Source organism: Sorex fumeus, unplaced genomic scaffold (genome assembly GCF_029834395.1).
Source record: "Sorex fumeus unplaced genomic scaffold, SorFum_2.1 ptg000030l, whole genome shotgun sequence".
In the NCBI taxonomy this organism is placed as follows: Eukaryota; Metazoa; Chordata; class Mammalia; order Eulipotyphla; family Soricidae; genus Sorex; species Sorex fumeus.
Genome location: NW_026606087.1, coordinates 3573731 through 3598755, shown reverse-complemented (window position 1 = coordinate 3598755; position 25025 = coordinate 3573731). Strand labels below are relative to the sequence as shown.

The window sequence follows — 25025 nt, the reverse complement described above, 5'->3', positions numbered from 1 at the left end:
TCCAGGAGACAGCAGAGCTGTCTAATTAGTGGAGAGACAGACAGTATCAAATACACAAAGATATAAAAAGTATAACTACAAAGAATGAGCTTAATTTGTGGCAAGCCTGTTTATGTATGTCATGTACATTGGCCCTTAAAATAACATTATTTTGTGGATGAATTCATGAGGATTAGAGATGGCATAATTTTCCCATCATCAAATGTAAGCATGGGATCCAAGATCCTAAAAGGGCTCTTGGGTAACTTGCCCTGCTTTTCATTTGGATTGCCATTAAGATCTTGCATTGTCCCTTCACTGCTGTGGGTGGCAGGATGGCCGTGTGTGGCACTGAGCGTGCTTGTTCTGATCATTGTCCTCTTTATTACTTGTTCACTTCACTTTGGAGTTGCCACAACTGGGAAAAAACAGCAAAGCTGGGAGAAAGATTAAAAAGAGGGTTGTGGGTCAGACCCTAAAGGATGGAAGAACAAGGGGCACATGGTTAAGACTTAAGAAGACCCAATACCAGACCAGAACCTCTGTGGTCCCCTCACAGCCCACCCAGAGGGGCCTCCTACATTTCTTGGCAGATCAAGAGCCCTATTGTTTAATTTTACCCACAAGTAATCAAGGCTGCAGATCTTAGAAGTCCTTACTGGTTCATTCCTCTGACTCTGGGATTCAGCTTGATCTGCCTCAGCTGGTGTGGAGAGACCTGCATGAACAAACTTGGACTCTCTGCCTGGGGCAGAAAAAAAACCAACCACTTGGAACAAATATGATGGAAAAAATTTCCTCCAATGCCTCCCGTCTACTAACCCAAAGGAACAAAAATATTAGGGGTCCACTGCTCATCTTTTGTAATCCTAAAGAACATCTTTCTTTCTCTTTCCTGGAGCTATTATTTCTCAGAATAAAAGAAAAACCAGACCAGTATTTCTGAATCTTTGGGCCAACTCAAGTATGAATCTATACAGAATTTTATGTTGGGTTTCTTTATAAAAGTTGACATGTGCTCCAAATCCTCCAAGATTACTCCATTGTCATATTACTGAGAGTGTCCTAATGTTTGGTTGGAAAAATTTAGTCACTATGTAACAAGAACATTTATCACATCATATTATAACTGGAGTCTTATTCCCCACTAGACATTGGAGTTTTCTAGAACAAAAGCATCTCATCTTTGGATCTTAGTACCTAGAAATTCTTGGTACATCCCTGAGCACTATATACTGAAAGCTCACCTTTGAGTGATATTTGCTAATACCTTTCAATCCCATGTCTAGTCATGATGACAATACTGAGCAGGGAATATGGACCAGACCTTCTTGGAAGAAAAATAGTGCATTTATACACAGGACTCTGGAGGACTTAGGAAGACCCAGAAATGATCTAATCAGGATATTGAAAATTAAATAGTCTGAAAAGTAGTTTCTAGAATCTTCAAGTAATAGATGAATTTTTTTCCATTTTAGAGATTATTTTTGTTTTGATAGCCAACCATGCCAGTCATCCCTAATAAACCATATTGCTCCCTAACAATAGCACAAACAGATAAATTTCTAATGCCCCTATTTTTGTAATTATCCAAGTTAATACTTTCCATGCAAGGATATCAGCAGCAATTATTAAGTTTTTAAATTTGTATTCCCCTTTTTGTGCACTTGAAAATTATTGAGAATGCCAATATGGTTTTCTTTATATGTGTTATATTGAGATCTCAGTCACTATTCACCATCTGTCTGTCTGTCTGTCCTCCCGTTGTTCATCGATTCCCTCAAGCGGGCCCAGTAATGTCTCCATTGTGAGACTTCTTTAGCACAGTGGTAGGACGTTTGCCTTGCGCACAGCCAGCCCGGCCGAGCTGGGTTCGATTCCTCCGCCCCTCTCGGAGAGCCTGGCAAGTTACAGAGAGTATTCAATATGCCAAACACAGTAACAATATTCACCATATCAAAAATTAATAAATATTTATCTTACTCATAAATTTACATAAAATAAAATATTGTTAGTAATTTAAAACTCATCACTTGTTATCATATTTTATTAAAATAACTAGATTGTATAAAATCAAATAAATTTTATGAAGAGGGCATCATTGTCCTATAATTTTACAAAGTTCTTAATATCTGGCATAGAAGACACTGGATTCTCCTATTCATCTCTGCAAACAGGTATATTTTGTTTTGTATAAAAATTCTGTCTCAGGGGTTGATATCCAGGATATACAAAATACTGGTTAAACTCCACAAGAAGAAAACATCCAACCCCATCCAAAAATGGGGCAATGAAATGAACAGAAACTTTCTCAAAGAAGAAATCCGAATGGCAAAAAAGCACATGAGAAAATGCTCTACATCATTAATCATCAGGGAGATGCAGATCAAAACCACAATGAGATACCATCTCACACCTCAGAGACTGGCCCACATTCAAAAGAACAAAAGCAACCGATGCTGGCGTGGATGTGGCGAGAAAGGGACACTCCTTCACTGTTGGTGGGAATGTCCACTGGTTCAGCCCTTCTGGAAAACAGTATGGACGATTCTCAAAAAATTAGAAATTGAGCTCCCATTTGACCCAGCAATACCACTCCTGGGAATATATCCCAGAGAGGCAAAAATGTATAGTCGAAGTGACATCTGCACTTGTTTGTTCATTGCAGCACTCTTTACAATAGCCAGAAACTGGAAGAAACCTGAATGCCCAAGAACAGATGACTGGTTAAAGAAACTTTGGTACATCTACACAATGGAGTACTATGTAGCTCTTAGAAAAGATGAAGTCATGAAATTTACATACAAGTGGTACAATATGGAAAGTATCATGCTAAGCGAAATGAGTCAGAAAGAGAGGGATAGACATAGAAAGATTGCATTCATCTGGGGGATATAAAGTAACAAAGTATGAGATTAATACCCAAGAATAGCTGAGATCAGCACCAGGAGGATTACTCCATAACTTAGAGGCCAGCCGGGTATCCTAGAGGAAAGGGCTGTTCAGATAGAGAAGGGAGCACCAAATAAAGGATGTTTGGAGGATCCTCCCAGGAGGGGAGATGCATGTAGAAAGTAGACTATGGACTGAACATGTTTGCCACTCAATGCCTCTTTTGCAGACCACAACACCCAAAAGGAGAGAGAGAACACAGGGGATTGCCCTGCCACAGAGACAGGGGGGATGGGGGGATGGGGGTGGGAGGGATATTATCCATGGTGGTGGAAAATGGGCACTGGTGGAGGGATGGGTATCTGATCATTGTATAATTGAAACCAAAGCACAAAAAATTGTAAATCTACAACTTTAAAAAAAATAAAATAAAATAAAGGGAAAAAAAAAAAGAAAAAAAAATTCTGTCTCACACAGATATGTCATTGAAAGAGAAAAAACTCTCGATAATCTTTTCAGATAACTGCAAATAATCTCCTTCGGTATTACACCAAAAATCTACAAATAGTAGTTTCTTGGAGGATAATTATAGTTCAAAATATCAATCAACTTGTATTCTGTTATATTAAGATTCATTGCTATGCTTTACACTTTGAATCTCTTATAAGTGAATGTTTTTATAACATTATACTCTAGTTCTTTGAAATACTGAGTTTTACAGATGTTGAGATGTTTCATCATATAATATCAAAAATCATATTCGTTTATATCACTTCCAGTCTCACCAAGAAAGTGTTTAGGTGTTGGAAAAATATCAAATTCATAGTAATAAATACAAGTTTTCCAAAGTTTTTCTGGAAGCTTAAATTTTGTCATTGGCAATAAATACTGTCTGTTATTTTCCTTGAAGTGACAGGCTTACTTCATTTTTGAGAAAATGTCTGCCAAATTTTGAAGTCTGAAAAACCATAATTTGTCATTTATTCTTTCAAGTAAAAATGATGTTTTATGAAAATATAAGTGCCTGGTCTAACTTGCATCTCATATGTGCAAATGCTTTTACTCAAAGACAGACGTGCCTAATACATAGTTCACTATTAATCACACAGGATAATAAAAAGATGTGTGCTCAAAGGCAGAGACTTAATCACATTAATCATTTTTATTGTTTGATCAAGGACATTCGTTCTTAAGTGAGAATGACTGTTTGGGTTGTCACTGTGAGACCCCGCAGTGAGGAATATATTGATTACTAACGCAGCTGGAGACCCCTGCTTCCATAGTCACTGAGTGCCCAGTGTTTTACTCACCACTGGTTCTGCGCCATTAGTGATTCTGTCAGCACATTGCAAATGGCAAATCAAGTCTTGGTGTTTTTATGGAAATCATTTTCTCCTCACAGACCCCTTAGACTTTCAGTCATCTCAGGTGGTGGGCCCAGCACCTACAGCTGAGTCTTCTCACCTGGAGGCAAAATGATTTAATCCAAATCTTGCTTCTGGAGTTCCCTCTTTTGAGAACAGCACTTTGCATCCACAATCTCCCTCTGTCAGGAAAGGCTCAGCTGGGCATGGTGAGGTAAGAAAGGATGGAGAAAAGGCTATGTGACTCCTCAGGATCCCTTTCTAGTCTCATGTGATAGATCCCTGCAACTCCTAAAAGCAGGGAAAGTTTTAAGACACTCCTGATGAAGTGGTTTTCAGAAATCCATTTTAAGTTTGAATCATAGCAATTTTACTGACATTCTACAGGTTAAAAGGAAAAAATCCCTGAAGCTCAAAGAACATATGTGCTTAAATCACATATGTGCTTAAATCACAGAGATCATGGGAATCCTAATCAAAGCCAGATTTCACCCAGCCTCAAACATCAATTCCCTTTTGCCTGTTCCTGGGGCCTATTATCAGATAGTCCTTCTCCTCTGTAGTCAAGTATCTTATGCACAACACATCTTTTACTAAGACACTGTTATACCAACATGGATCAATGATACCATATTGGAAGCAGCTTTGCCCTACCATGCACTATCTGTTCTGCAAAGATCCAACCTTAGAAGTCGGAGAGAGAAGGTCCAGGATCACTGAGGCTGAACTGAGTTCTGAAACCTGTTCAAGTTCAAGCTCCCCAGGGTCTGATCTGATCCCACTCATCTCTGTGCTGGGCAGTGGTTCAGGACCCCCAAGTTTTTTACAGGAACATGGTGGCCGTGCAATGTTGCTGCATCAGGATATCCCAGGGACTGGCAGTCTGCCCAGTCAGCCAGGGGATTGGGAGTTGCCAAACAGATGCTAAGTCTCTTTACTCTCTAGCTCTGATTATAGCTCCTGGATTTTTGACAAATGCTTTCCCTCCTTAGAGACTCTATAATCTCCCTTGACAATGTAAACTGCATAATTCCCTTCATTTTGGTTATAGTATCTGTTTTAACACCATTTAACAAACCCATATTGACTAAAAGAACATTTTTAGGAGCCAATTACACTTCTTTTTCATTTAACAACATATTATCAAAAGTATAGCCAAAGATCCTGAGACATAATCAAAGTTAACTTTAAATGAAATTTATCTGTCTTTTCCATTGGGTCTTTTTTGTTTTGTTTTTGTTTTAGCTTTTTGGGTCACACCCAGTGATGCTCGGGGGTTACTCCTGGCCCTGCACTCACAAATTACTCCTGGTGGTACCATATGGGATGCTGGGGATCGAACCCAGGCTGGCCACATGCAAGGCAAATGCCCTACCTGCTGTGCTATTGCTTCAGTCCCTGGGAGTATTTTTTAAAAATTATTAGTTTTTAGGTGCAATAAATAGTACAGCAGTTAAAGTACATACCTAACATGTACTCAACTTAGGTTCAAATTCTGGTAGACATGGTGCCCTAAGCATCACCAGGTGTGATCCTAAAAGCACAGAACACTGCCAGGGGTCATCCTGGAGGCCCCTAACACAGCTAGGGTGTCCCAGTTAATCCCAGGCACTGCAGGGCCAGAGCAGCAGCAGCATCACATCCTCAGATCCTTGCATTGAACTACTGGCCTGGATGACTGAGACTTGAGAGTGGGGCACCCAGGTTTCCTGAGCACCCTCTGGAAGAAGCCCCACCAATTATTATTAAACAATTTTGATTATAGTCTAAGACTATAACTGAAAGACTACCACTCTAAAACTTTAAAACTATTTTGTTTTTACATGTAGTAACCCACATAAATTTGTACATCAGTTATATTCATGTTCTTTTTTATTACATTTGACAATTTTGAGGTTTGTTTTATTTTGCTTTGTTTGGGGCCCACACCTGGCAATGCTTAAGGATGACTCCTTGAACTCTACGCTCCTGGCTCTACGCTCAAGAATCACTCCTGATGGGTTCAGGGAACCATATGGATGCTAGAGAATTGAACCCAGGTTGGCCATGAGCAAGGCAAGCACGTTATCCCCTGTACTATCACTCTAGACCCTAAATTTGACTATTTTTTACATTTTTAACTCATGTGCCTCCCCCCCCCCCTTTTACACTTCACTTTGTTCCTATAATCATAATTTACTACATTCACTTACATAAGTCACTTATCATTATCTGGCCTACTTTCTCCTTTTTAGGAACAAAATTACTCAGCATCCACCCACCCACCCACCCCCAAATCTACCTTTTGTATGCAAACAAACAGAAATTGTACCCACTTTGCAACAGAGGCTTCACTGTAGTCCCTTGCTGCCCCTGCCTGATCAGGATTGTTCCAGTGTCTCCTGGGGACAGTATCACCACTTTGGGAAACACTGTTGATGATGTCAAAACTTTGGCTAACATAGAAATCACTGCAATGAAAAACTTAAATACAGGGGCCAGAGAGAGATAAGGCAGAGTAAGATGCTTCCCTTGTTTACTGCCGACCCAGGTTCAACCCCCTGTACCATATAAGGTCCCTTGAACACTGCCAAGAGTGCTCCAGAATAAGTCCCAAAGACCCAAGCCCCTCTGGGTATGGCCAACGACTAAAACAAACAAATGAACAAATAACAGTACATCAAGTTTTCCCTTTTCCCTTTAAGAATTTTAATAATTTTAGGCTGGAGCAATAAGTTGGAAGGCACTTGTTTTGCACACAGCAAAACCAAGTAAAATCTCCAGTAGCGCATATGGTCTCCCGAATCCTGTCAGGAAAGATCCCTGGGGCTGGAGCAATAGCACAGCAGGTATGGCATTTGCCTTGCACTCGGCTGACCCGGGTTCAATTCTCAGTATCCTGCATTGATCCCCTGAGCACTGCCAGGAGTAATTCCTGAGTGCATGAGCCAGAAGTAACCCCTGTGCATCACCAGATGTGACCCAAAAAACAAAACAAAACAAAAAAAAAGAAAAGGAATGATTGCTTAGCACAGAACCAGGAGTAAGCCCTGAGTACCACTCCCCCAATTTTTTTCCATAATTTTTTAAAACTTATCTTCTTAAAATAATTTCTTTGGAACAAGACTAACGAACCAAAAGATCTAGACTGGTTTGTGTTTGTTTTTGTTTTTGTTTTACAATTGAGACTTTTTTTTTGCCAGGTTCCTCTCCAAAACGTTCATACTAATTAACCTGTGACTAATAACAAAACATTTCTCCAAAACTCCTTAACATTGAATTGAACATATTTTTCCCCATTTTTTATAATTTTGTTTATTGAATCACCGTGAGAGCAGTTACAAAGCTTTTGGGTTTAAGTCTCGGTCATACAATGAAACACCCATACCTCCACCAGTGCCCATTCTCTACCACCAGAATCCCCAGTATACCCCTATCCCACACCCTCCCCCTACCTGTGGGGCAGATGATTTCCAGATCACTATCTCTATACTTTGATCACATTCAACATTTCGACACCACACCCACCATTATTATTTGGGATTTTACCCCAACTCTCAGATCTGCCAAAAAGGCAACAATAGAAAATTTGTTTTCTATTGCTGGTCATGAATAACATATGATGTCGCATGGTTGCAGTAGTGGCTGCGCAATTTTGAAATTCCAAAATTTCAACAATTAAATCTAGAGAGATTTCCTGCCAAAACCTGCTAGGTTCCGAGATCTGTTCCTCAGTCTGTGGGATCATGGCCATTAAGCAGCTTGCTCAGGAGCCAGAGAGGCCGTTTGTGGGCGGCAACTCGTGGTCTCGTTGGGATGTGAAGGAAAGGGCTGGCTCCACCCCCATGGAGCCCCTGTGTCTCATCACTGCAGGCCCAAACCTGGCTGTCCAATGGTCTCTGGCGGATGGCAGCCACCAAGCCACCAAGGGGGAGCAGGCCAAGGTACAAAACCTATTCCCACCTGGGGTGTCCCAGAGCCAGTAACCTACTTTGTGGCCCACACGCATTTCTGCCAAAAGCCGTTGGGTTTCAAGATTTGTTTCTAAGACTCTGGGATCAGGGCTGTTAAGTAGCTTGATCAGGAGCCAGAGAGGCCATTTTTTGGCGGTGACTCAGGATCTCATTGGGATGGGGAGGAAAGGGCCGGCTCCACCCCTATCCCGTGAGGCCCGGCATGACTCTTCACTGCGGGCCCAAACCTCACTGTCCAATGGCCTCTGGAAGATGGTGGCCACCAGGCCGCCAAGGGGGAGCAGGCAGACGGACAGCACCCTTTCCCCCTGGGGTAGCCTGGAAACAGTAACCTACTGAGTAGCCCACACGCATTTCTGTCAAAAGCCAATGGGTTTCGAGATTTGTTTCTCAGTCTCTGAGATCATGGCCATTAAGCAGCTTGCTCAGGAGCCAGAGAGGCCATTCGTGGGCGGCGACTCAGGGTCTCCTTGGGATGGGGAGAAAAGGGCCGGCTCCACCCCCATCCCGTGAGGCCCCTCACGTCTCCTCACTGAAGGCCCAAACCTCACTGTCCAATGGCCTCTGGAAGATAGTGGCCACCGGCCGCCAAGGGGGAGCAGGCAGAGGGGCAGTATCCTTTCCCCCCTGGGGTGGCCCGGAGACAGTAACCTACTGCGTGGTCCAGACGCTTTTCTGCCAAAAGCCGCTGGGTTTTGAGATTTGTTTCTGAGTGCCTGGGATCATGGCCGTTAAGCAGCTTGATCAGGAGCCTGAGAGGCTGTTCATGGGTGGCGACTCAAGGTCTCGTTGGCACGGGGAGGAAAGGGCCAGCTCCACCCCCATCCTGTTTGGCCCCATGTGTCTCATCACTACGGGCCCAAATCTGACTGTCCAGTGGCCTCTGGAGGATGATGGCCACCGGGCGGCCAGGGGGAACTGGTCATGGCACAAAACCTATTCCCACATGGGGTGGCCCAGCACCGGTAGCCTACTGCAGGGACCAGACGCATTTCTACCAAAAGCCATTGGGTTTTGAGTTTTGTTTCTGAGTCTCTGGAATCATGGCTGTTAAGTAGTTCAATCAGGAACCAGAGAGGCCTTGCCTCCAATTATATAGCTGAGCCGGAGGTGGTTTGTGGGTGTGTCTCCCACATACCTAACTTTTGGCTGTTTACTTTCTCGGTAAACTTTGCCTCAAGGTTTTGGGGTCTGGCCAAAGGCACAGCAGCAATTTTGGGGTATCTAGAAGTCTGAAGGAGCCATGAGGCTGCTGATGCATCACAGGTATAGACTGACCTGCTGGCGGCACCATACCCCCAAGATTTGAGATCTTTAGATCATATTTTTTTCTAATTTACAGCTACTTGTGAAATAATTTTATTAATACCTGTAATAAATCCTGTCAGAATTTTAAGTGGGATTACATGAAATTCTCAAACTGTATTGGGAAGATTTGTCGGCACTGAAATGACTCAGTATCTTCCTATTTAAGATGGAGATCACTTATGGCTAACCTTAGCTGAGTTCAGTGATGAGCCACGTGGGTACCATGGGCCTCTTATCCAACCTCACAAACCTCACAAACATTCAAATATTCATCCAATAAAAGTTCCGCTCCCTCCCAAATAGACTTAGTCTACCACCAGAGCCCCAGCTATGCCACCCTCGGGATTACTGAGCGGAGTATGTCACAGAAAAGTAGATTTCAGCACCAAACACAGTGGGAGTCAGTGGGAGGAGTCAAGAGAAAGGATCAAATAACTCCTTATAGCAGCTTCACTCTTTGGGATGGGGGTTTGGAGTGGAGGAGGAAGGTGGGGTGGGAGGTTCTGTGAGGAAAAATAAAGTTAATAATCTGATTTTTCAATTGAATGTGACAGGTTAAAAATACACATTCACTCCTGTTCTTTCCTCAAATCCTGTGATAGCACTAGATGAATTTAAGACACACACACATGACAAAAGGAAGGAAAGCACCACATCAAACAAAAGATATCATCAAAATCTTGGGAGATGGAAAACAAGTAGACAAGTTACAATTGTCTTGGCCTAGCAGGAAAATGAGTGCTAAGGTCCTGTCCAAAAAGAGTTGTGCAAATCAAGCTAGTTCATTGTGAAGAACATGGGAAAGCCTTGGGAATGCAAAGAAGCCTAGTGCTTTCTGCACAGGGAAGGCAAGAGATCTGCCATCATGAAATTGTAGGATTATAGCAACTGGAAAACATAACAAAGGATAAAGAACCCAGCATCATCAGAAGCTGCAAAACTATGGAGTGAAATCCTAGTCTCAACCTGTGATTATAAATTCTCAAGGCTAAATCTTAGTTCTGCCAGCACCCCGGGAAGATTGAGCAGCTTTCGTGGTTTTTCCATGTACTCAATTGAGTTTATCTGGATCACCTCTTTTGTTGGAACTTTGTCCCTCCAAGGTCCCAGTCCTGTATGAGGATTGTGCTCCAACTTCGCATCTGGTGCGGACACAATTCTCCCTGACCCCACGTGGTCCCTGGAAGCCAAGCTTCAGGATGGCCTGGATATGCATGGGAGCATGCAGCTTTAGCTGATGATTCCTGCATTGGTTAGAACCCAGAAAATTTCTCTCTTTCCAGCACTTTGTAGCATTTTATTGAAGGATTTCTATTCTGATCCCCTACTTACTCCTCCCTCATCCCCTTCCTTTTCAGGAAGGATAATGCCTAGAAACCTTCTCCCTTCAGTCCTGCACTGTCCTGCTTCTGGCTGTTTGAGCAATGGGAGATTGAGGAGAGAGAAGGGTGTGGTCAGGGTATTGATCCACACAGACTCTGTTTGCTGACACTTGGAGGTGCAGTCTCTTGCAAAGGCCCTCACTTCTGTCCAACCACCCTTTCTTCTAGCAACAGGTTGCTCCCTTGGTCCTGAAAGCATTTCATCTTCTTAAGAGAAACTCAGGAGTGGCCTTTGCGATCTTTCCCATCCCTCTGCTTTCCCTCCCCCTTCCATGCCTTGTAAACGATCTCTCTATCAAATTCTGGCACTACTTGACTATGTCATCTTTTGCCTTTGTGAGCTTCAATGATGCAGCCATGTTATTTTGACATGATTTTTAAATTGATTTTTAGAATCAATATTTCACTGTCACTGTCCTCCCGTTGTTTATTGATTTGCTTGAGCGGGCCCAGCAATGTGTCCATTGGAGACTTCGTTGTTACTGTGTTTGGAGTATTGAATACATCATGGGTAATTTGCCAGGCTCTGCCGTGTGGGCGAGATACTCTCAGTAGCTTGCCGGGCTCTCCAAGAGGGGCGGAGGAATCGAACTGGGGTTGGCCATGTTGACTGCGTGCAAGGCAAACGCCCTACCGCTGTGCTATCGCTCCAGCCCCCAGAGAATCAGCCCCCAGAGAATCAATAGATTTATTGATTTTTATTTTATTATTGATGTCAATAAAAATCAATATGTTGATTCTTAGAATATCAAAGTCACAGGACTTTGATCAAATGAAAGACAACATAAGTTAATAAGGCGAAGTCATTGCTACTTTCTACTATACTGTCACCTTCTTCGATTCATTCTGAATGGGTTGGCTATTGCAAATAGTACTGCAGTGAACATAGGTATGTATATGTCTTTTTGAGCAAATATATTTTGTATTCTTGGGATAGATGCCATGGAGTGGAATCTTCATATAGGAGTTCTATTCTAGGTTTCTTGGGAAGACTCTATAGAATTTTCTGTGGAGGCTTCACTAAGTGACACTCCCATCAACAATGACTAAGAATTCCTTTTTTTCCCATTTCTCCTCCAATACTCCAATTTTTTAAAAATATATACTGTCCTCATTTGTTTGATATGGTTTATCACTGGCATTTTGATTTGCAGTTTCCTGATAATAAGAGATGATTAATTATTTTTCATATGCCTATTGGCTATTCATATGTCTTCAGGATAGTGGCTGTTCATCTCCTCTCCCCGTTTTTGATGGGGGTGTTCTTTTTTGTAGTTGAGCTTTGCAAGTTTTATATATTTTGATCCTTAACCTTTTTTTTGGCTTTTGGGGTCACACCTAGCGATGCACAGGGGTTACTCCTGGCTCTGCACTCAGGAATTACCCCTGGCGGTGCTCGGGGGACCATATTGGATGCTGGGAATCAAACCCGGGTCGACCCGGGTCGGCAGCATGCAAGGCAAATGCCCTACCCACTGTGCTATCACTCCAGCCCCTTGATCCTTAACCTTTTATCATATTTATAAGTGCTAATATCTTCTCCCATTTAGTTGGATGCCTTTAAACTTTAGCCTGTTTCTTTCACCATGCAAAAAAGATTTTTTTTGTTAATGGAGTTGATTTATTAAAGACACCTCTGAGGTCAGCATCTTGGATTCCTTTGGCTATACTATCCTAGATAGGAATTCTGGTATTCTGGTCTACTATCATGAACCTTATTTTGAACTAACTTATATATGGCTTGAGATAGCAGGCCAGCTTAAATTTTTGTAAGTGATTCTCCAATTTTTCTTGTTGAAAAATTGATGTCAAGAGAGGGGTTTAGCAGGGTGATACCATTTCACCGAAACCCTTCAGTGCCACCCTTGAAAAGATTTTACTTCCTCCATGTAACACACTTAAATCCTTTGTCATTAATTAACTGGTCATATATTTGAGAATATACTTCTGGCTCTCAATTCTGTTCTCTTGCTCTGAAAGTCTGCTTTCATTCCAGTTCCATACTCCTTTGGTTCCTATAGTTTTAAAATATTGTTTGAAGTCCAGAAGTCAATGCATCGCATCTTCTTTGTCTCACAATTGCTTTGTCTTTTCAAGGAGTTTTATAGTTTCATAAAAACTTGAACTGTTTCTGTTTTGTTCTTGAAGAATGCCAATAGACTTTTTATTAGGATTGCATTGAATTTGAATAGTGTGGTCGTTGATGATGTTGATGTTGATGTTGATTCTTCCAAGTCATGATCACAGAACATTTTCCCAATTTTTTGTGTCCTCTTCTAGTTCTTTTAATAATGACTTACAGTTTTTAATTGAAATAATGAGCTTTTATTTCTAACAGTTTTAACCGAAATTCTTTGGCTTATATATATAACCATCCATAATTTTCCTGCAAAAAGCATACATCTGTCTTTTTAAATATTACTATTCTGTAATTTCTAGCTGTCCATTTTGTCACTAAAAAACCCTTTAGCACAGTGGCAAAAAATAATGGTCAAAATGGTTAACTTTTCCTGGCTCTTAGAAATCTTCCAAATTCCTTTAAATACTTGATTACAATGTTGACTTTTGCCTTCAAATATATTAAATATTTTTCCTTGAGTGTCACACATGATGATCTCTTGGGGATACTCCCAGCTCAATAGTTGGGGAATGTTCCTAGCAGAATTAGGGAAACCATGAAGGTGTCAGGGATTGAACTTCTGCATGCAAAAACATGGTTTAGCCCCTTAAGCTATCTCTCTGATCCATGCTTTTTAAAAAATATATATTAACATTTTTAATTACTTTGATCACTTGATCACTTGACTTCCCGTTAATCGGCGATTTGCTCGAGTGGGCGCCAGTAACGTCTCCATTTGTCCCTGTCACGTCCTAGTGTAGCCCAATGGCGCCTGTTCGTTCTAGGAACATGAAGAGCCTCAAACCAATCGTTCATGACCTTGATGAGGAAGTCTGACCATCTGGTAGGTGGGTGGCCACGTGGTCTTTTGACATCCTGTGGAATCCAGTCGGTAACGGCTCTAGTCCAGCGGTCGTCATCAAATCTCATTACGTGACCAGCCCATCTGATTTTTGACGCCTTGACAAATGAGATAGCATCCCTGATTCTTTTTTTTTTTATTATAGTTGTAGATTTACAATTTTTTGTGCTTGGGTTTCAATTATACAATGATCAGATACCCATCCCTCCACCAGTGCCCATTTTCCACCACCATGGATAATATCCCCCCACCCCATCCCCCCATCCCCCCCTGTCTCTGTGGCAGGGCAATCCCCTGTGTTCTCTCTCTCCTTTTGGGTGTTGTGGTCTGCAAAAGAGGCATTGAGTGGCAAACATGTTCAGTCCATAGTCTACTTTTGACATGCATCTCCCCTCCTGGGAGGATCCTCCAAACACCCTTTATTTGGTGCTCCCTTCTCTATCTGAACTGCCCTTTCCTCTAGGATACCCGGCTGGCCTCTAAGTTATGCATCCCTGATTCTTGATCGTGGACAGAGGTCGGAACTCGGGATTCTTTCTCTCATTTGAGTGAAGCGTGATATTCCAAGCATAGCTCTTTCGATTCCTCTTTGGGAGACCCGAATAGCGTTCTCATCCTGTTTTCGTAGGGCCCAGGTTTCTGAGGCATATGTTAATGAGGAAAAACAGTGGAATCGAACAGATGTGCTCGGAGCCAGGGGTTCTTCGTCCTCTTAGCTATTTCTTCAACACTCTTGAAGGCGTTTCAAGCTGCTCTCTCCCTCCTGTGCAACTCAGGTGCTAAGTCATTTGTCATGTTGACTTCTCGACCTAGGTACACATAACTGTTGCACTTGGAGATGGTCGTTTCATTGAGAGTGAATGGAGTATCAGGAACGAGGCTGTTTCTCATAAACGTTGTCTTCATAAGATTCAGCTGTAGTCCGACCTTTCCACACTCACAGTCGAAGTCAGCCAGCATTTGTGCTGCTTGGCTAATGTTTGGTGTTATTAGACCAATGTCATCAGCAAAGCGGAGGTGGTGTAGTTGCCAACCATCTATCTTCACTCCCATTCCTTACCATTCCAGTCGTTGCATGATGTTTTCAAGGGTGGCACTGAAGGGTTTTGGTGAAATGGTATCACCCTGCTAAACCCCTCTCTTGACATCAATGATTACTTCTTTGTAGAATGGTGAGATCCTGGTAGTGAATCCATAATACAGCTCACGGAGGAACCTGATGTATTGAGTTTGAATGCCCTGATTGGCTAGGGCTTCAATGACCACTTCTGTCTCAACAGAATCAAAGGCCTTCTTTAAATCAATGAACGTTAGACAGTGGCATCTTGAACTCCCAAGAAACCTCAATGAGCTTGGTTATCATGTGGATATGGTCGATGGTGCTGAAACCTTTGCGGAACCCGGCTTGCTCACAGGTTTTCCTTCATCTAGTGCTCTGCCAATCCTATTCAGGATGACTCAAGTGAACAGCTTGTAGATGACAGACAATAGGCAGATCGGGCAATAGTTGTCAATGTCGTGGATGTCTCCCTTCTTATACAGTAGTACAGTCCTGCTGGTTTTCCACTGGGACAGAATCTTGCATTCATACAGGTAGCGTGTGAAGAGCCGAGCCAGCGTATTGATGAGTACTGATGGCAGGTTCTTCAGGTGTTCAGGTCTGACCTTGTCTGGGCCGGGTGCTGTTCGTTTCTTTACCGACGAAATGCGTGTCGGATTTCGGAAGGGAGAACGTTGGGAACGACATGTCCATCCTGTGGAATTTGGTATGTCGGCAAGTGGACACGGCTATCGAAGAGATCTGAGTAGAAGTCATGGATAATCTTCTCCATTGCCCTTCTGGAATATGTGATAGATCCATCAGGACGTTGGAGGGCAGTCATCTTGGTCTTGTAGTTGGCGAAGGACAGGCGGGTGTTACAAATACTTTTCCTGGCTTCTGCTGCATCTACCAGCACTTCTGCTCTTCTCTCTTTGAGGTCTTCCTTGATCGCATCTCTGCACTGCTTTGCGAGCTCAGACGTTCGCTTGTGGTTGCCTGAGGCATGCACCAAACCACGTGGGCGAATAAGCTCAAGAGTTTTCGAAGACAGGCTTTTTTTGTGGCTATCTCTCTCTTGGCGTTCCTCACACAATCATGGAGGTGCTGAACCAGTCGATCGTATTCCTCGTCAATATTGTGGACAATGGTATCTTCCCATGTTGCCACACTAGTGCCAAAGAGCTCTCAGTTGGTGGTTGTTCTGGGAGTTCTCTTCTTAAACTTTGCAGCCCTTTCTCCCCACTCTGTGAAGTAGAATTTTGCACGAAGAAGACGGTGGTCCGATCCCGTTCAGAATTTTGGGACAACAGCGACATCAGTCAGGCAAAACCATTGATTGAATATGATGTGGTCTATTTCGTTGTGGGACCGTCCACCGGGAGACTCCCATGTCCAATGTTTATATTCGGCCTTCTGGAACTGTGAGTTACCCTGGATGGTCTTGGTCAACATAATGAACTCAGACAGTCTCTCACCCTGTTCTTCCCATTCCAAGCCATGGGTCCCGATGTGCAGTTCTTCGGCTGATCTTCTCGGTCCTATTTTGGCATTAAAATCACCCACAATGATCTTGTAGAAGGTGTGGCCTTCTTTATAGAACTTCTCCAGCTCCATGTAAAACTTCTCAATTTCTCCTTCATCATAATAATTACTTTAATTTATTTAATTTCACTTTTCTCAAATGCCTTCATAGCAATTATTTATATAAGTATAATTGTTATTACTTTATATCTTTCCATTCTGGATTAACCTAACTTGACCATGATGTTTTTGTCCTTAGTATACATAGGCATCATTTTTCTTTTCCTACTATTATATACCACGTGCAAGGCTTTCTATTTTTTTTTGCTACAACTCCTCAGAAATTATTGTCTTAGACTATGTAGTACATTCCCTAGTTATAGGGGAGAAATGAGTCCCACAAGTGTTAAGAAAGTGACAAGCCTGGTTCATAAATCAAATCTCTGACAGAGCCAAACTTTGAATCTAGGTCCATCTAACTCTATAGTTCCCTCTGCCATGAATCTCTTTAAATTTTTCACATCTTCATGCAAGAACTAAACAGTCTAAAGTTTCTTATTTTTTAATGTGCTCTTTCTTTTCATTTTGGGTGACATCCGGTGATGCGCACAGGTTACTCCTGGCTCATGCACCCAGGAGTTACTCCTGGCGGTGCTCGGGGGACCATATGGGATGCTGGGAATTGAACCCGGGTCTGCCTCATGCAAGGCAAACACCCTACCTGCTTGCTATCACTCCAGCCCTTAAATGTGCTCTTGATATAACTTTAGTCTTGGGAACAAATTGATTTTGAGAAGAAGAAGAAGAAGGCCCTCCCGTTGATCGTCGATTTGCTCGAGCGGGCCCAGTAACGTCTCCATTGGAGACTTTGTTGTTACTGTGTCTGGCATATCAAATACTCTCGGTAGCTTGCCGGGCTCTCCGAGAGGGGCGGAGGAATCGAACTCGGGTCGGCCATGTTGGCCGCTTGTAAGGCGAAAGCCCTACCCGCTGTGCTATCGCTTGATTAGTTAATACCTACCCATTTCTGTGGGTAAAAGTAAAGTAAAGTAAAGGCCCTCCCATTGATCATGGATTTGTTCGAGCGGGCCCAGTAACGTCTCCATTGGAGACTTTGTTGTTACTGTGTCTGGCATATCGAATACGTCACGGGGAGCTTGCCAGGCTCTGCCATGCGGGCGAGATACTCTTGGTAGCTTGCTGGGTTCTCCGAGAGGGGCGGAGGAATCGAACTCGGGTCAGCCATGTTGGCTGCGTGTAAGGCAAACGCCCTACCGCTGTATGATATTTTTCAAGAATAAACCACACTATTTTCTTCACCACACCTCTAAGCTATCTTCCAATTTCTTCATATGTTGTGAGTGTATTTGGATACTTTCTTTTGTGTTTATTTTAGAATATTTTGTTCTTTGTGGGTCAGAGAGATAATATAAAGGTAAAGATACTTGCCTTGCATACCACGACCCCATTTCAGTCCCTAGCATCACCTATGGTTCCCTGTGCATTGCCAGGGGGGCACTCCTGAGCACAGAGCCAGGAGTAGCTCTTGTACACTACAGAACATGGCCCAAATCCACACCCCACACCCCCAATAAAGAGTATTTCTTTCCTTAAAAAAATGGGAGTCAGGGAGATTCCTCAAGTGGCAGAGCATGTGCCTAGAATGTGCAAGACCCTGAGTTTGTCCCCTTTTTTCTCACATGCCCTCTTCCTTACCCTAAGCACTGCTTGATGGCAGGCCACTGGGTGTGACCCTGGCGGCCCTAAGCACTTGTGCCTGTGTTTTCCTGAGCACACTGGCCTAAGCCTGGCAGATCTGCTGGGACTGGGCCCTAGTACTGCTGAATGTGGGCCCTGTAAAAAAAAAGTCACTTATTCAGTTACTTATTTATTCAGACTTTCAGTCTGTATAAAACAACCATAAAGTACAGTCAAATCATATCCCTTTATTTACTTACTAAATCCACCTTTGTTGGCTTAACCTGATAAGTTTTGTTAATCTTAGTAAACTGAGCTGTTATTCCTTTTTTAATTGCTGTCCCTTCTCCATACATCTGGTTTTACACATACTATTTTCTCTTTCTGCTTTCTTGTGATCGCCCTTTTCTTCCTTTAGTAAATTTTTATATTGTTTACTTAATATCCTCATGATTAATATGCTTAAAATGATTTCTGTTTTCATTATAAAATAGACCTAAAGTTGTGAGTTTTAGTATAGAAATTTGAATCTCTCCTATATATTTTAATATGCAATTCTCATTTTCATTATTTTATTAATAATGTAATTTTGTTCTTTATATTTTTCATATACTTGTTCATTAGAAGAGTGTTTTTAAAAAAATTTTATACAGTCAAGGTTTTACTTTCTTAATTTTATTTATTCTCTTTCAAGAAGATAATAGGCAGTAGGTAATGGGGTCTATTTTTTATAAGATTTTAAAAAAATAACATCAGATTTGTTTATTTTAGAGTCTTTTCTCTTATTCCAACTTCAGGTCCCAAGGGAAATGTTATGTTCATGACATCTGAACATATTGATCCATACAAAAACCCTCTGATTTTATTTGTGTTTTGTTTCATTCCACTTTACCACACATTTATTGTGATTACTGTCAGACCATAACTTTTTCTGCTATGTAGTTTCATGTTTTCTGATTAGTTTCTTTCTTAAATAATGTTTTTCCTCTTCTTTGCCTAAATTAAGTTTTCTTCTGTTAATTTAAAAGTTTTTTATTCCTTTTGTTGATTTTGTTCTTATGATGGCTGTCTTTAAGGGGCATAGTTATGTTTATTGATTTCATAAGCATTTTAATATTTATATTTTCCCTGAACAAAACAAGCATGCTCTCAGATTCTTTTGGTCTCTTTCATCACAATCTGGGTTAGTAATTTCCTAGAATTTTATTTCTGGATAGATATGCATATTTCTTTTTCTTTGATCTTTCCCCCTTTTACACAAACATAAACTTCACTCAAGTTGTTTTTAATCACTCATTGATCTTATTGAATATTGTTAAAGAATATTTCCATAAGAGCAGGGACAATAGATCAAGTGATAGTGCACTGGCCCAGCATGAGCAAAGCCCTAAGTTTGATTCTTGGCATCTTGTTGCCCCCAGCTGAGCAAGTCTGGGTGTGGCTGTTGGTGGCTCTAATGTCCCCTGAGCACAGTCAGTATGAATTCTGAGTATGGTACTGGTGTTTGCTTGGTTGCCATAGTTACCCATTTCTAATCCCCCACTCCCAGAGCCTTGTCCAAGATTTCTGAGTGTGGCTCCTCTTTCATTTTTTAAAGTGAGTCTTTCAATGGGACTGGAACAATAGACTAGCGGGTAGGGCGTTTGCCTTGCACACTGCCAACCCAGGTTCGATTCCAGCATCCCATATGGTCCCTCAAGCACCACCAGGAGTAATTCCTGAGTGCATGAGCCAGGAGTAACCCCTGAGCATCGCCAGGTGTGACCCCAAAAGCAAAAAAACAAACAAAAAAAAGTGAGTCTTTGCAAGCAAATCTTATAAGACTTTATAGGCTTCAGAATATTTTTATAATACAGTTATTCAAATGATATATGGCCAATATGACATTTTTATATTCAAAATATTTTGAATATAATAAAAATATCCAAAACATTTTATACAACAAAATGTTACATTAAAATCTACATCCCCTGGCCAAAACATATTCTTGTATCCAGCTGTTTGGAAGTCCAATGTCAATCTTACTTTTGTTTCTAGATCATCAACTCTTTCTCCCTGCTTTTCAGTTTCTATTTTGTATCTTTCGTGCTCTTACTCTCTCTGAAAAAGAGTTTTCTATTCTAAAAACTTTAAATATGGATATCTTAATTCTTGTCCTAAGGAAAACATAATCTTACCTGGGAGACAAAGCCCTGATGCATAATTAATTACAACACAATAGTCTATTTTCTCTGCAACATGCTTTTTTTTTTTTTGCTAAAATAAGATGATATTTATTTATTTATTGAATCACCGTGGGAAAGGTTACAAAGCTTTCAGGTTTAGGTCTCAGTCATGCAAATATCAAACACATTTCCCTTTACCAATACTTATTTTTTACCATGAAGAACCCCAATAAAACCCCACCCCCACCCCTCCCAGTCCCTGTGGGGCAGATGAATTCTAGTTAACACTCTATCTGCTTTGATTAGATTCATTGTTTCAATAAAAGATTCACCACTATTTAAAATAAGATGATATTAAGCGAAGAAATGACTTTTCCTGCAGTGGCTGGGGAAGGTATGGCCAAGTCTGAATACTAGTGCAGGAATCCAGAGAATGAGTCTGGTTGGCCAGTCAGACATGGTGAGAGAAATACCTTTGACAAACAACGTGGAGGTGAGGAGGGGGAGTGGGAAAAGACATCAGGGAAAGCATATAATGGCCTAAAAGCCTTTAGACACAGGACATGAATGTGGTAGTAACACTGAAACAAGAGGATCACACTGAGTGCATATACACAAGTGATATGTAAGAAGATTAGTTTGAAACGTTCTAGTAATTTGGCATAGGAATCAACACACTGAGTTGCATTTGTATTTAGTGCAGTAAACATTAACTTAGTACCTGAATTTTGCAAAAAAAAAAAAAAAGCTTAAGAAGTGTGGTTATAATCTGAGGAATATTAAGAAGTATCTCCTAATACTTTGTTTTCGCAAAGTACATGTTTTCTCAAATACTAAAATGGAAACAATTTTTTGTTTTGTTCATGGGATTCAGGAACAATGTGTGGTGGTAGAAACCAGGTCAGGTGCCTTACCCATTCATTGTACTATCTCTCCAGTCCCAAAATCATCACTGTCACTGTCACTGTCACCTCATTGTTCATCGATTTGCTCAAGTGGACCCAGTAACGTCTCCATTTTGAGACTTGTTGTTACTGTGTTTGGCATATTGAATACGTCACGGGGAGCTTGCCAGGCTTTGCTGTGCGAGTGAGATACTCTCGGTAGCTTGCCAGGCTCTCCGAGAGGGACGGAAGAATTGAACCCGGCTTGGCCGGGCTGGCTGTGTGCAAGGCAAGTGCCCTACCACTCTGCTATCGCTCCAGTCCCCCAAAATCATAACAATTTTTGATTTTTGTATGTGAACTCTTCCCTCTTAACAATCCACTTTCTTAGCAAGTCTTAGCAATCCACTCTCTCAAAATGTTTCTTTTCTCTTCCTAAGTCTCCAGCTACCTAAATGCTGTCACTGCTGCCCATCTCCTTCATATCATTCAGTTTTTACTTTCCAGCTTCTTTTTCTTCACCCATTTCTGTCTCCCCTGGAAGAGGGAACCTTACTTTCCTCACCCTCATCATTCTTTCATTGCTAAATTTCCTGATTTAGATTTCAGCAACTATGCTGCTCCCCCCCCCCCCCCCACACACACACTTCTATAATTTTATTTATTGAATCACTGTGAGAGCAGTTACAAAGCTTTCGTGTTTAAGTCTCGGTGATACAATGAAACACCCATCCCTTCGCCACTGCCCATTTTCCACCACCAAAAATCCCAGTATACTGCCCATCCCACACCCTCCCCCTATCTGTGGGGCAGATGACTTCCACAGTACTCTCTCTCTACTTTGATTACACTTAATATTTTGACACCAGACCCACTATTATTATTTGGGATTTTACCCCAACACTCAGATTTGCCAAAAACGCAACAGTAGACAATTTCTTTTCTATTTCTGGTCATGAATAACATATGATGTCGTGTGGCCACAGTAGTGGCCGTGCGATTTTGGAATTCCAAAATTTTAACAATTAAGTCTGGAGGGATTTCTGCCAAAACCTGCTGGGTTCCGAGATTTGTTCCTGAGTCTCTGGGATCATGGCCATTAAGCAGCTTGATCAGGAGCCAGAGAGGCCATTTGTGGGTGCAACTCGGAATCTTGTCTCCCATTCCGTGAGGCCCTGTGTGTCTCATCACTGCAGAGCCAATCCTGACTGTCCAGTGACCTCTGGAAAAGGGCAGCCACCAAGCCGTCAAGGTGGATCAGGTGGAGGGACAGCACGCTTTCCCCCTGGCGTGGCCCAGCACTGGTAACCTACTGCAGGGATCAGATGCATTTCTGCCAAAAGCGCTGGGTTTTGAGATTTGTTTCTGAGTCTCTGGGATCATGGCCTTTAAGCAGTTTGATCAGGAGCCAGAGAGGCCGTTTGTGGGTGCGACTTGGGATCTCATTGGGGTGGGGAGGAAAGGGCCGGCTGCACCCCCATCCCATGAGGTCCCGTGTGTCTTGTCACTGCGGACCCAAACCTAACTGTCCAACGGCCTCTGGAAGATGGCGGCCACCGAACTACCAAGCAGGAGCTGGCGGAGGGACAACACCCTTTCCCCACTGGAGTGGTCCAGCGCTGGTAACCTACTGCAGGAATCGGACGCATCTCTGCCAAAAGCCACTGTGTTTCGAGATTTGTCTCTGTGTCTCTAGGATCATGGCTGTTAAGCAGTTCTATCAGGAACCAGAGAGGCCTTACCTCCAATTATATAGCTGAGCTGGAGTTGGTTTGTGCGTGTGTCTTCCACATACCTAACTTTTGGCTGTTTACTTTCTTGGTAAACTTTGCCCCAAGTTTTTGGGGTCTGGTCAAAGGCACAGCAGCAATTTGGGGGTATTTGGAAGTCTGAAGGCACCTCAGGCTGCTGATGCACTTGCCTCACAGGTACAGATTCACCTGCTGGTGGCACCATATCCCCTATGAGGTATGAATTAGAATTTTGCTAATATTTTATTTTAAAATTTTTCAAACTTACTCAAAAGAAAACTTTACAGAATCCCTTATTAACTTTAACTCAAATTTTGTAATTATTAACAATTTTTCCCATTTGCTTTATTTTCTTCCTGTCTCTTTGTCTCTCTGTCTCTTTATCTCTGTCTCCTCCCCTTTTTTTCTTTGGCTTTTTTTTTGGGGGGGTGGGGGGTTACACCTGGCAATGCACAGGGATTAGTCCTGGCTCTGCACTCAGGAATTACTCCTGGTGGTGCCCGGGGGACCATTTGGGATGCCAGGGGTCGAACCCGGGTCCGCCACATGCAAGGCAAATGCACTACCCACTGTACTATCGCTCTGGCGCCTTGGTGTATATTTTCTAAGAACAAGGACAATCTTTAAAAAAAAATCACAGTATATTTATGTGTATATACTTTTATCATTATCATTGATAAAATACTTCTATCTAATCTCCAACTTGTTGAAATTGCACTAATACACACCTAATGTTCTCTATAGCAATATTATGTGAATTATAAGTGACAAATATGAGTCAGATATAAAAATTTTTAGTAGCCACGTTTATAATTAGTGGGGGATTAGAGATAAAGTGTTCTTTTTAATTTTCTTATTTTATAAGGTAGTTCACAATATTTGATTACATTTAATATTCAAACACCAATCCCACCACCATTACACCTTCCCACTACCAAATTTGGGATATTTTCATCCCAAATCCCTGCCCTAAAGCACAACCAAAATAATGTATTTTGTATTGTTTGTTATGAAGAACTGCTGAAAATGCTTACAAAAAAGTATTCATATAGGAAACAGAGTGAAGATTGTTTAATTTTGGCAGGGGTCATTAAGACATTCTTTAGGATATCACTAACATGTTGTTAAAGGTTGAGTGATGTGAACTTTCATGTATATATATGAAAATATGTTTATATGCACATATATATTTCCCTCTATGATTTGTTGCCTACTATCTGAACCCCATCAAATGTGGTGTGGTACTTGTGTTAATGCACTTGCCTTGTATCCACCAATCCTCTTTTCATTCCATTCCCAGGATCACATGGTGTAGCCCTGCAAGTCCTGTGCACCACTGGGGTGGCCCAGGTAAAACCACACCACAGAGCCAGAGCAGCACCCCATCATCAGACCAGTACTGAAACACAGATCTGGTTGGTGAAGAGGGAGCAGCCCCCTAGGTTTCTACTGTTTACAAGGCCCCCAAAGTAATTAGTGAAGTTAATTTTAATAATGTATTTTACTTATGAAAATACATCAAAAGTATATATAAAGATGTAATTGATATATAGATTATATATACATATAAAACATTGACATATGTAAATTAAATATAATAAATAATATATGAATATAACAATATATAAATGATAGGAGCGATAGCACAGTGGTATGGCGTTTGCCTTGCACGCAGCCAACATGTTCGACCCGAGTTCGATTCCTCCGCCCCTCTCGGAGAGCCCGGCAAGCTACCGAGAGTATCTCGCCCGCACGGCAGAGCCTGGCAAGCTCCCGTGACGTATTCGACATGCCAGACACAGTAACAGTAACAACATTATATAAACATGTAATTAATATAAAAATTTGCTATGGACTTTTTAACACTAAAATTCCTTTATCCCCCAATTATTGTAAATTTTATGATACCATCTCAATTTAAACTAGCCAAATTTTGCTCACACGATGGCTCCATGTAGTTAGTAGCTAGCAGCTCTGTAGCGAAGAGAAAATAAAAATTCTTGTCCAAGATCTAATCCAAGATTACACACTGAATTTAGTTATCATGCCTCTTTAGCCTCCTTTATCAGGAACAGTTCCTTGGCATGTCTTTCCTTTATGACAGC

General features: G+C 41.7%; 1 protein-coding gene across 1 annotated transcript in view; it reads left to right on the top strand.

The window, feature by feature from the left end:
* SPON1 (spondin 1) overlaps positions 1-25025 on the top strand; it is a 361268-nt gene that overhangs the window by 157189 nt on the left and 179054 nt on the right. The gene's annotated exons all lie outside the window — the stretch shown is intronic.